Source organism: Monodon monoceros, unplaced genomic scaffold, assembly GCF_005190385.1.
Source record: "Monodon monoceros isolate NGI ecotype Baffin Bay Population unplaced genomic scaffold, NGI_Narwhal_1 Super_Scaffold_8, whole genome shotgun sequence".
Classification (NCBI taxonomy): Eukaryota; Metazoa; Chordata; class Mammalia; order Artiodactyla; family Monodontidae; genus Monodon; species Monodon monoceros.
Genome location: NW_021703785.1, coordinates 65,887,068 through 65,899,885, shown reverse-complemented (window position 1 = coordinate 65,899,885; position 12,818 = coordinate 65,887,068). Strand labels below are relative to the sequence as shown.

At 40.7% G+C, this 12,818-nt stretch overlaps 1 protein-coding gene across 4 annotated transcripts in view; it reads right to left on the bottom strand.

The window, feature by feature from the left end:
- The window catches only part of STARD13 (StAR related lipid transfer domain containing 13), a 223,431-nt gene that overhangs the window by 102,065 nt on the left and 108,548 nt on the right, over nucleotides 1-12,818 (bottom strand). The window contains exon 1 of one of the 4 annotated variants that reach the window (XM_029210399.1): nucleotides 2,126-2,402. The exons of the other annotated variants lie outside the window; for them this stretch is intronic. The gene's annotated coding sequence lies outside the window, so the exon portion shown is untranslated. Of the gene's footprint in view, nucleotides 1-2,125; nucleotides 2,403-12,818 lie in introns of those variants that run through there. 4 annotated transcript variants of the gene reach the window in all.

Sequence of the window (12,818 nt, the reverse complement as noted above, 5' to 3'; positions counted from 1 at the left end):
GTATTTCCCAATGCCAGGAATTGTGATGAGAAAATCAAAGGATAATTCCACATAGAGGAAAGAGATGAGTACAAGTACCTTCAAGAGTAGGCTGCTGCAAACAAAAGTACTACTGTGTAAGATTATAGGATGTTGTTTTCAGTGACCCAGAATTTTTCAGCTTTTTTCAGTCTAAGGAAGCAGAGGCAACTTTAAAAATGACATATATACTAAAAACTAACAGTGCAAGACACATTATAAATATCTTGCTGACATTTGAAATGTCTCTGGGAGTCAAAGAGATGGCTAGACTTATTCACTATATTTTTAAGCAGTGAAACTGATTTATTAAAAGGTTAGCTCTCTTCCTCAAGGTTGCCACGGTAGGCAGCACAGGGTAGTGGCTGAAATCCAAGGCTTCTGACTGTTACCTTGGTCCTTGCAATAAATTCAAAACGTCTTCATCAGGTTTGACATGGGTATTGTCAGAAATTGGCAAATATTCTTTCCCACATTAGAAAAACAGGTCTGGATGCTACCCTGCCACACGTCAGCATATGTCAGCACATGTGAGTTTAGCTCTCGCAGAATATACTGGCTGGCGTATCTGATACCCTCTCTCACACACAGATACGAGTCTACACATCAGGAAGAGTATGTTCCAGAATTTCAGAGAGACCATCTCGCACACATTTCTAAATGACTGCGTTAAGTTGCAGTGAGCCTACGGAGAACCCTGCCTACTGATATTTTCTTCATCTCATTCTTCAAATCTAGATTATAGGAAACAGGTTAGACTTCTGAAAATACAGTAAGACAAAATGTTCAACTTTCAGTTTCTGACTCCCCCAATAAGAAAAGACATCAATGTGGCATTTACGATGAAATGCGTGGAAAGGGCCCTGTAGAAACAATATGGTTGCTCGTAATGGCACAATCTCATTCAAAGGTGCCAGGAACACTAATGAGACCTGGATGTCAGGAAAAGCAGAAATAGATCAATACTTCTCCCCCACTTGTAGTTGCTCCACCATCAGTCACTGCGCTTGCTCTATGTAAATGAAATCAATCAGCAAGGATTTCTGTAAAATGCATAAAACAGTTGTCTTCTAGACTCTCCCAGAAGATAAATGATTCCAGACGTTGGACTACAGCCATTTTCCCACACATGCTACAAAGTTCTGACATCCATATTGGGCCATAACACTGAGTGGTTTTGCAAGCTTACAGCCAGTGCTTCCACTTCTGGTTTGGACTAGAGAGCTTGCTAACGCAGATGCAAAATAAGTCCCCTTTTGACTGTGTAAATTGTAAGAGAATTGCCTTTTTCTAATACAGGGGCTCCTGTGATCCACCTCAAAACTTTTTGCTATTGCTCACATAAGCTTATCATTCCAAATCACTGCTTTAGATCTCTTCAGAATTAGACCAATCTCAGACTAATAAAACATATGACCTGTGGCATCAAATGCAGACCTCTTAGATGTAAAATACAACAACAAACAGCACAAGTCCAACTTTGTTCTAAAACTAACACGTTTGGAAATGTATTAAACATACACAGCAGAATTGTTTTATATGGCAGCTTATAAAGAAGATCCAGAAGCAGCCTCCTTTAAAAACTACGTCAACACAATAACATTATTAGGAAAGGCATGTAGAAGTTTAGGTCATATTCATGGCTATTTATGTAACCGATCTCAGGGAATTAAATATCCAATAGACAGCATTTTCTGTCAGCATCTTAAATCTGAGAGATGGGTACTTTCTCACTAAATTGCCTTTGAGGAAAAATACAGGTAATTTTGCCCACAGTTCAAAAAAATAAGAAAAAAGTCTGATATCAATAGTCTGAGATAAAAGCAATTCTCTGAGGTTAAATAAGAGTAAATAAGTATCTTACTGTAACTTTCAAATGTTTTTAAAGTGAAAAATTAAAATGAGAGGCACTGCTTTAAATTTTAAATCAAGTTCTTGTTAAAAGATTGTCCTTCTAAATATCAAGTACACCACAAAGAAAACTTTATGTATCCATAACAAAACTCTCAGTACAAATAGGAAGTAACTGTTGTCTTACCCAGCGCCAGAACCTCTTCTATGGAATACAAACTCACTTTGTTTAAAACGTCCTTAGGCTGTGCTGTACCTTTGAAACAAAACCACTCTCTTCTTCATTTCATTTTCTGCTTTCTTGAAAATCGCTTCTCCGAAACTGACAGATGGTGCATCTGTCACTGAGTGTTTCCTGTTCGTCATCTCTGCCAGCTAATATTTCCCCTGTGCTTAGCTGTTGTCTGTGAGACTGTTCCACATCATTCTAGCCTGATCAATGGTGTGCCTGGTTTGAGGTTAGTCTTGGTCCCGCCTCCAGCTCTAAGAGAAAAAAACGAAAACTCACAGCTGGATTTCCTATAAATCCTCTCCTTAAAATCTGGCTCTGTAGCTATGGCACATACTAGAGGAAAAAGCTGCCAGTCTGTCACAAACCAAGGGGGGGGGTGATCCTTGCCTAAGGTCCCCCCATGCCAGTGCCAAGTGTGTAGGTTATATAACAAATCCCATGGTAACATGGCCTGAAACTACACAGGACAGGAGGAAGCATTTTAACCAGGCTTAGGTTTTTCTATGTAATGACACTCAAAAGAAGATGCCCATGACTGAAACACACACACACACACACACACACACACACACACACACACACAAGCATGCACCCATGACGGAATAATTTTAACATGTTAAAATTATGAAAACTGATTCCAAGGAGAAAATGGAAAAAGAAAAAGCACCAAAATAGGACATTATAAAATTGGTGTACTTGTACCTTTCTATCCTAAAACAGAGGTCGTTATTCACATTCAGATGACATTTCACCCCCTAAGCGACAGGACTGGCTGATATTTATACTACCGATGAACTTGGTGAATCAAGAGAAGGTATGGGATGCATTTCAGGTTCTAGATGAGAGAAGACTGGTCTACCAAGTAGAGCTGACTGTGTAACACCAGTCTGCTTTGTAAATCTTTAGCACACAGCGTGCATTTTTAGGCTTACATATTCTGCACAGTCAACAGTAGTCAAACCTTATCAGGTAGAAAGGCTGCACATTTATTGCAAATAGCTATGTGAGTGCTACTAAAACCAGGCTAAGGATTTGAAGACTGCACTAGGATCCAGAGTCAGAAGACTGGATTCAAGTCTCAGTTTTGTTTCTTGAACAGTGTCCTTGAACACGAAAAGCACAGAGTAAAGCTCTGGAGACCTGACAGGTGATTTCAAAATTAAATTAAGATGATAAAATACTGTGTTGTTATTATTCAACTTTTGTATTGTTCTTTTCAACAACAGAGAGAATATTAAATAAGTATAAATATTTAATCTGGCAAAGGATGGTACCAAACAAAATACCACTGCCTGCGATAAGGAAAGCTAAAGATAAAAAATTCTGGGAATAAAGTGCAGGGTATAAAGTGCATGCTGAGGATAAGAGTAACAGATTTTGAACATCTGAACTCTATCGTGAGGGCATACATGGTGAGCATAGGTCAGAGTGGGGTTGCGTAGTAAGTCTGAAACCTTAGTTCTCCTTCCACATTTTCACAGAAGAATCCTGGAACCGTCATCTGTCATTTATCTGTGAGTCCCTTAAGAGCAGGGACATACACAATTGGTGTCTGTTGAATAAATGAGAGACCGAGCTAGATAGAGCCACTCACTGTAAAGGAGGAACTGTAGATGATTATGAGAAGCCCACGGTTGAAGTTGGAAAATCTGATTCTTCAAGGCTGAGACTACCTGTGTGTCCTTCCAGTTCTGTCAAATGTGAGGTTGGGCTTTGTAGGGAAAGAGGCTTTTTGGGTCACTGGAAAGAGAGGAGCTTCGTTTGTGGACCCCTGATCTGGTCCAGCTTTCTACACTCACTCCTAACTATCTCCCCTTCCTCACTTCCTCCCATGAGAATGTCATCTGCTGACAATGAGCCTGAGTCAAGAACCACGATGTTGGTAAACATCCCTTTAATGAAAGTACGGGGATTGTTAGGGTGAATTCTTCCTAATAGGGGATGAAAGTCCTTGTTTGCTATGGCTGGCAAGAAGGAAGCTTTCCAAATCCAGAGGAGCCCTGTTGCACGTGGGCTGGGTCAAGGGCAGCTGTGGACGCCACCAACAGTAAGGAAAGGCGGATAAGATGTGCTCCTGCCCCTACACCGCCTGCTTCCTCACTGCCAGTGCGTTTCTGAGTTCTCGACTGAATACACTGCAAAGTTAATGTACTTTCATAATGTCTTTGGGTGTACGATCTCTTTCCCACAAGCTGAAGAATGGTACCAGTTTGGGGTAAGAGAATTTGCCAACTGCGAAGATCTAACCTGATGAATACTCTTTTAAACCTACAATGTGCAAGGCATTCTACTAGGCACCTCAGATACATGCTTCCAGCAGCAGGTTTACCATGGCACGAAGGATTACAATCCAAAACAGGATATGAGAACAGCGGGGGAGAGGAAGAGTGCAGCTGGGGGCTCAAGGCCGAAAGGTCACATCTAGTTTAGGGAATGGGGGTGGGAGAATCCAGAAAACATGACTAGGGTGGCAGCATTAAAGTTTGGGAAGGATCTACATGGGCAGAGGTGAGGGAGGACACTTCAAAGAGAAGGACACTCCTACAGGAAAGAGTGAGCTCGAAGGCACAGAGACAGGAGCAAGGCAAGCTCCAGAAATAGTGAACCACTATTTCTGGTTCCCTAAGCATAGGGAACGTGTGGGAGAACCATGGGGTATGAGACTCCAGCAACAAGGAGGAACCATACTGTGGTATGGTCTTGAATGCTGAGACGGGGTGTGGGGAGTGAATACTAAGTTCAATCAGTGATCATGGAAGTTTCTGAGCATAAGTGTAACATAATCTGAGCAGTGAGATCTAGAAACCATATTTAGGATGGATTATAAAGGAGAGGGTAGGCAGACTGACCCACTTAGGAGGCTATTGTAATAATTTAAGCCAGAGGTCATAAATACTCAAACTTGGAGGATGAGGGTAAAAAAAGGAAGGGTGCTAGAGGCAGCTGCATAGGTAAGAGAGTCAAAGGAAATGAGTCAAAGCAAATCCCACTTTAAGCAATTTTTCCTGGAGATATTTGCAGACAGATATACAAACAAATACAAGTTTTAATTTCAGCATTGTTTGTAATCGCCAAAGATTGCAAACTACCTAGTAACCACCAATAGGGAACTTACAAATAAATTAAGGTACATTCATATAATGAACTTCTATATGCAGGCATTTAAAATATATATGCAGTTACAAGAAAGCTGATGTAAGCTGATATAGGCTGGTGATAGGCACCAGATTGTCAGTGGTTAAGGAATATGTGTAGAAGAGAGAGAAGTTGTAGGCAAGGAGTGAATTTATGGCAAAAGAAGGAAAATATTGGGGAGTGGAATGAGTACTGGGTGGGGACCTCAGGATTTGGATTTTACTTTCAAACTGGCACCTGTATTCCCCAGATCCAGGTCAACCTAGGGCTGTGCACTGTATAACCTACCCTTATGTATGTGTCAGCTTTGCTCACAACCATCAACTTGAAGATGCCAGAAACCTGCCTAATCCACCCCTGCCCATGTTTACGGTCAAAAGCCCAATCCCCATGTGCCTGGGCAAATCAGTAATTGAAAAGGAACACCATCCATGTTTTGGACAAAAATGTTTTTAAGGATTATACCAGCTGGCAAAGCAAATGGCACGACATCTGAAGCTTCCCATTTTTATCAAACCCTGGGCATAAGAAGCCAGCTAGGCATCACAAGCAATATCCATGCCCAGGTGTAAGTACAGTGCAAGTGCATACATGAAGCACAGCAATAGTAATTAGGCCTGATCTGCTGGTCCTCAGTCTTGTAATCCTTAAGCTAGGGACTGATACTTCAACCATCAACTCCCTTCTTTTCAACCACAGACATCTTTAATGATCACATACAAGAAGTAAAGTCCAGCCTCACAGAAGGGGTGTGAAACTTCAACAGCAGACCCTGGGGATCTATGGCAGCTGTGTGTTGTTTGAAAGGGCACTGCATTGATCCAAAAGGGAATGGATATGGCTCCTCGGGGATTTCGTTTTCTTTTTTGCACAGAGCCAGGCCTGACGATTAAACATTTCTCATCAGCTCTGTTGAGAGGAAAACATACTGAGAAAATGGGGACTCTAAAGTGGAATGCAGCACATCATGGGAAGAGCCTTTCTAACTTAACATACAGACGATTTGCCTCGTGTGCAGAATTTGTGCAAAGCAAATTAAAAGTAGGATCTCGCAGCTGGTGAGGGCAGTATGGCTTCATGGTCTAGAGTATTTTCTCTCTTCCATGCAGTGAAAAAACTGAACTTCATGTCCCAGATGCCTGGGTTCTAATCTTGACTCTGCCAGGTACAAGCTGTGTAAGCATGGACAAGTTACTTGAGATTCCTCCTTGTTAAATGGATAACAACAGTACAACTCTTAGGGGTGTTGTGAAGATTAAGTGGGTTAATATATGTAAAATGCTGGGAACAGAGCATGGCATAAACATTCAATAGGTGTTATCTATCATTCCATAGTGAGAATTTTAAAATATAGGTGAATACAACTACACTTAAAGGGTTGAATCTGATTAATTGCAATTCAAGAAACAGAATCCTCTGTAAGAAGAGCTAATTGCAGTACTCATCTGTAATTTACTTTAAAGTACTTGAGTATATATGGTTGATGTTACATGTGTGTTATTTAGGTAAAGCTATAACCCCGGTGCTGCTAGTATATGATGAAGCATTCAAAGCCTGAGACAATCTAGCTGGCTTTCTAAACAGGGAGCCTGAACTTCAGAATTGGCTGTTACAAACCCTGCTGGTACCATCTCTCCATCAACAATCTCCAGCTACCATTCTGAGTGTCAAAAATGGGTTTCAACTGGTGAAAATTGTTACGTTGCCTAGCATGCTTGGTGGACTTAAGGTGTTCAAAAGTACAGACTGGCTCAAAGTATTTCAGTGTAAAAATCCAGTAAGACCTTTACCTGCACCTCTGGTGATAATGTCCTAGTCTAAATCCCTAAATAGTCCTACACATGTAATCAGTATGATTTGGTTATAAGGTTTTAGTGAGAGTAGTAGTTGATCCTCTTTTAACTCAAAACTTGCTTCTTTGGCCACCCTTATTTACCAAAAAGAACCTAGGAGTTGTGCACAACCAATTTGATAATTTTAGCTCACTTCCACAGCCATGACTTCTAGAAGATTCTGCTTGCCTGATGCAGGCTATAAGGGTGAGACAATCTGTTTTTGGAATCTGGGTGTTTGCCTCAAGCCTCTTTTGAATCTTTTATGTAAGGCTGTGGTTGAGCATCTAAAAGGAAAGTGAAGAGCTGGGACTCCTTGAAGCTTACACACAAGTTACACGAATCGATTTATGTTGGGGGAGGGGTGTTTGCTTGTTAATAAATGTCTATATACCTGACAGAATTTGGTCCTACATTGAGTTATCAGTATGACTTGGTTGTGAGGTTTGGGGGAGAGTAGTTGACCCTCTTTTGCCTCAAAAGTTCTTCTTTGGCTACCATTATCGGGCAAAAAAGAACCTAAGAGTTGTGCAGGACCAATCTGACCATTTTTGTTCACTAATAAAGACAGCATGGGGCATGGAACCCACAGGTCAGCAAAAGTTCAAAGTTTGCTCGACCAAAAAGCCCAGGACAAAGATGTTTCTTTTGGTCATATCTGGTTTAGATCTTGAATTCTAAGTAATTCACCAATTTCTTGGCAAAAAGGAACTAGAAAAAACACATCAGAAATGTACTACACAGGGCTTCCCTGGTGGCGCAGTGGTTGAGAGTCCACCTGCCGATGCAGGGGATGCGGGTTCGTGCCCCGGTCCGGGAAGATCCCACATGCCGCGGAGCCACTGGGCCCGTGAGCCATGTCCGCTGAGCCTGCGCGTCCGGAGCCTGTGCTCCGCAACGCGAGAGGCCACAACAGTGAGAGGCCCGTGTACCGCAAAAAAACACCAAAAAAACCCAAATGTACTACACATTATTTGCTTTATGCTATGAATATAATTATAATAAGAAAATAAAGGTCTCATCCTGCAGTATAGGTTCATTCGCTTTTAGTAAATTTTTGTTATCCTCACAAAGTAAAATCAAAGACTATCTAATACATTATAATAACTAATAAAAGTAAACTTTAAATATTTTTTCTTTAAAATATTTTAATTACACAAAATAATGCTCATTTTAAAAATTCAAACAAAAGTCCCATTTATATCCCCAACTCCTAAATCTACTTCCCTCCCTGGAGGTAATCACTATTAACAGTTTAGTGTCTATTTTCCAAACTTTATATATATGTAATACACATGTATAACATTTTATGTATATGTAATATATACATACACATATTTTATATGTGTAAAATATACACACATATGTTTCTACATATATGTACATACACCCATACTGCACACCCATGAGATAATTATTCTTACATAAATAGAATCATATTATATGTATTATCTAAAGACTTATTTTGTTCACTTAACAGTCTTGGATATCTTCAGATGAACCAATAAGAAAGCTACTAGGCTTAATCCAATGGAACCCCAGTGACTATTTAGTCAAAAGTCTGGTACCAGGGAGGCCAGACCAAAGAAGCAGCACTTCTCCAAAATGGAGTCAGAAACACGCCTGTGCTTTTCTGGGTGGGTCACTTGACAGACCTGTCCCTTCTGTTCCTCTCCTAAGTTTTACATCCTGGGCAGTATGGAAGAATAGATGGATGAATGAGTGAAAACACAAACTCATAAGTTAAAAAATTAATTGAGTGTAATTCAATTCCTTTACTTGCTGCAGGTGACAGACTGTCCTTCTAACATGCACACAGGTACCTGGAGTATGCCTGCCTTTTTTCTACTGCATTTTAAGCAGAAAATAAATACCACCTTCTACTGTTGAGTTTCTCTTACTTATGGCAATGGAAATGTCGAACTTCCAGATCTGGATATTGAGTTGCTTGGGTGCACGTGTCCTCGGAGCATAAGCAAGCAGCAACGTGTGCTAGTTTGCAGGAGTCCTGCAGACAGGCACAGGCAGGAGCAGGCGTGCACAGTGAGGGCTCTGTGACTTCCCACAGTCTCTGGGGTCATGGAGCCCATTTTCAAGTTGCAACTTGTGGTTTTCAGGTTCTCAGGATACTGTGTGTGTCTCCAACACAATTTCAGTAGCAAACATTCCAGGTAATGTTGAAAACCAAACAAACCCGAGTTTATATTGTGCTCTAAAAACAAACTCTCCCCAAATCCCTTTTCTAGCATTTAATATTCCTAAACATGTAAAAAAATATATATATATATATATAGATAGATAGATAGATCATATAATTTCTACTACCGTTAATCCCTTTTCTTTCTCTGGGGAAAAATTACTTTTCATTATAAAATTACAAATTTTTTCTTTGTTGTAAGTCTTGTTTAACATGGAAAGTTTTGTGAAGCTGTTATGTTTTCAGGTGGAAGCAATCTACCCCCATCTCTGATATATTCTCATTTTGAAGCAAATCAAGGTAACTGGCTTGGCTACTTGGATTACTGACTCTGATTTTTTTTCTTTTTTTTTAAACTTTCTTTATCTGAAAAGATTACATAATAAAAGCCTGACTGCACATCTGCAGCAGCTGGGTTCTGAATGAACCGAAGGAGCAATGACAACTGTACATGGAATTCAAATGATAAGAACTTAATTCCACATCAGGTACAGTTTAAAAATGTCAGCACTGCCTTATCTATGTGATGTTCCACTGTACATGTAGGATTTCTACTTCAATATTTGTAAAATTCCAAAAGTTATAAACTTTTGGTTTACATTACCTAGAAAAAAGGGGGAGTAATAGGGGGAAAAATATTGTCAGCAAAAAGTCGACTGTGCATTGAAAAGTTGTATTGAAAATGGAGAAAACAAAATCATGTGGTGCAAGAATAACTTTGTTCACAAAAGCAGGCTCAGAAGGATATAAGCTATGAAAAAAAGAATCTTTATCATAGCAACATCTTTCCTACAAATCTGAGGCTCTAGAGAGCTGGCTTGTGGTTTCTGTTGCCAAGAAATGGAACCTACTTTGGCACTCTTGTGGTAGGAAAGGTATACGAAGTTCTGGCATTCATCAGCTGAGACCAGAGAAAGTCAACAGGAGGGCAGAAAGTATACACTACCTGCTGGGGCGATGCCAACTTCACGCATAGTGTACATGACCATTCTGCAAGAATGGATTTGCCTCTTGGAAACTGGTACCAGTATGCTTCAGGATTGTCTACCCTAATCCCATGCTTGTCTTTTTCTTTCACTCCTACTGTTTACTAACCCTTAACCTTATTATACTGGTTTACATTTTAGATGGTGTTATCTTTAATTCTGGGTGGAAAAATCCAGAATCCCTGGGTGAAACACAGAGGCCTGCTTTAAATATGATGCTAATGGAAGCAACAATGAAGCTGCAGTTGGAGGAACAAAGCCCCTGCTCACATGACAGGTCAGGCTGATCACTTTCTAAACTGGATTTCTTCCACTGTTTTGAAGATTATGTCACCTATCAATTCCTCACTCAATTTGTACGTAGCCTAGAGTTTTGACTTTTATTCAGGGTTACCATCAAAAATTGGATTACGCAATTTTTGATGCATGTGCATTTTCATGCAATGAAATTTCTAGAAAAATTAAAAGTCTCGGATCTTTTTAAAGTTCACTTTGAATTTTCAGAACAAAAGCAGACCTAAAGTAGATTCTGAAATTATCATGAACCAAAAGCACGTTCCTCACTTTTTGGCTCCTATCTGACTGCTTTCTAACAAGAGCTCTACAGGATTTGATTGAAACCAACTTCAAAACCAAACTTGGAGGCATACTTATCTAAAAGGCTCAGGCATATTAGGATCCTGAACTTGTTCCTCGTTTTGCTGTGATGCATGGGTGGCCATGAGCATTCCTGGCAGCTATAAGGCATTTGCCTATGTATTTGGCTTCTACCGTTGTTAATCATACTTATCAACACAGGCAAGCAGTACTGGCCACAAAAGATTAGCTACTCTACTATAATGCTCTCAGTAATCCTAACCCAGGAACATCAGCACTGAGTGATAACTACCTCAGCCAGCTACAACCTTCAATGACTTCAGAACTTATTAAAAACCCTAGTTTTTAATGAATCCCAGACTTTCTTTTCCATCACCTTACACACACACACACACACACACACACACAGCCTCCCTTCTCTTGTAATGGTAGCTAAGACCAAACATTCGCAGTGCTGTACATTGTTTGTGTTTTTAAAACAACTAGGATGCTCTTTAAAATACCACACATATTTTGAGTTTTTAAGGTGACCTTTACTGTCAAGAGATTCAGGTGCTATTGATCTCATATGAAAAATGTGTACAATAATCAGGAAAGAGGCTGGTATACAGGGAAACTAAACCTTGCTCAAATCCTTTGGAAGCATTAGATTCTAACTGTAGTTTTTCTCCTAAGGCACACAAAACATTGCTCTATTTAGAGAACAAGAAAATGCTTCACCCAACTCAGAAGTGACTGCATCAGAGAATTCAGGAATAGAACTAGTATTGGGGGGCGGGAAATGGGCACCTAGAGCTGAGCCTGCTAGTCTCTGATTGGTGAAATCTTGCTTTCACTTAAGGACTCTTCCATAAAAGACCACATGCTTCATCAGCAGACACATGTGTGCTAAAGTGCCCAAGCTTGAGGCATGGCCTTCATTTTTCCTAGCCCGTCTTTACCCCACAAGGCTAATATTAGCATAACTTCTACAAAACAAAACCAGTAAAGGTTCATCTTCTATTTCAATCCTCAGCAAACCCCCTACACAGTGACCTCTAGGTAACAACTGACCATTCACTTTGTAGCATATCATGATTTTTTTTTTTAATATATACCAAACCTAGTGACACTCTGTTCTGTTGACCATGGAAAAGTCAGAGTTTGGAGCCATGATGCTTGGACATGATAATTGTCCTCATATTTGAGGTCAGTTTCATCGCTTTGGAGATGTGGTTACTTCATGGGTTAGACATGATTGAAAAACTGTGGGACTGGAAGACTACAGGAAGCAGAGAAATCTCACTTTCTAGGTGTCTTCAAAGGAATGCAGAGTATCATTTCCCTAAAGTATTTGAATGCAGGCCATTCCAAAACCATAGATGAACTGGATAGCTTCTTGGGATGAAGAACATGGTCGGTAATATTTGACTGTATTCCATCCATCATAGCCCATGGGACACGACATTTGAAAAGACACCTCCCATCTCCCCAGCTCATTGTTTTTGGTGACATGTGCAAACTGAGTACTGACAAAGCATTTGGGGAGGGGAGGGCCAACTGGAAACTTTCCCACCCTCAGGACTCCAGAACCTCCTACTGCCTGCCTCCACGGTGCCTTCAAAAACCCTCTCCAGGGCTTCCCTGGTGGCACAGTGGTTGAGAATCTGCCTGCTAATGCAGGCGACACGGGTTCGAGCCCTGGTCTGGGAAGATCCCACATGCCGCGGAGCAACTAGGCCCGTGAGCCACAACTACTGAGCCTGCGCGTCTGGAGCCTGTGCTCCGCAACAAGAGAGGCCGCGATAGTGAGAGGCCCGCGCATCGCGATGAAGAGTGGCTCCCACTTGCCGCAACTAGAGAAAGCTCTCGCACAGAAACGAAGACCCAACACAGCAAAAAATTAATTAATTAATTAAATTAAAAACAAAAAAAATCCCTCTCCATCCAGCCTGCTCCTGCCAAATGTGCCACTTGACCAAGAACCACTT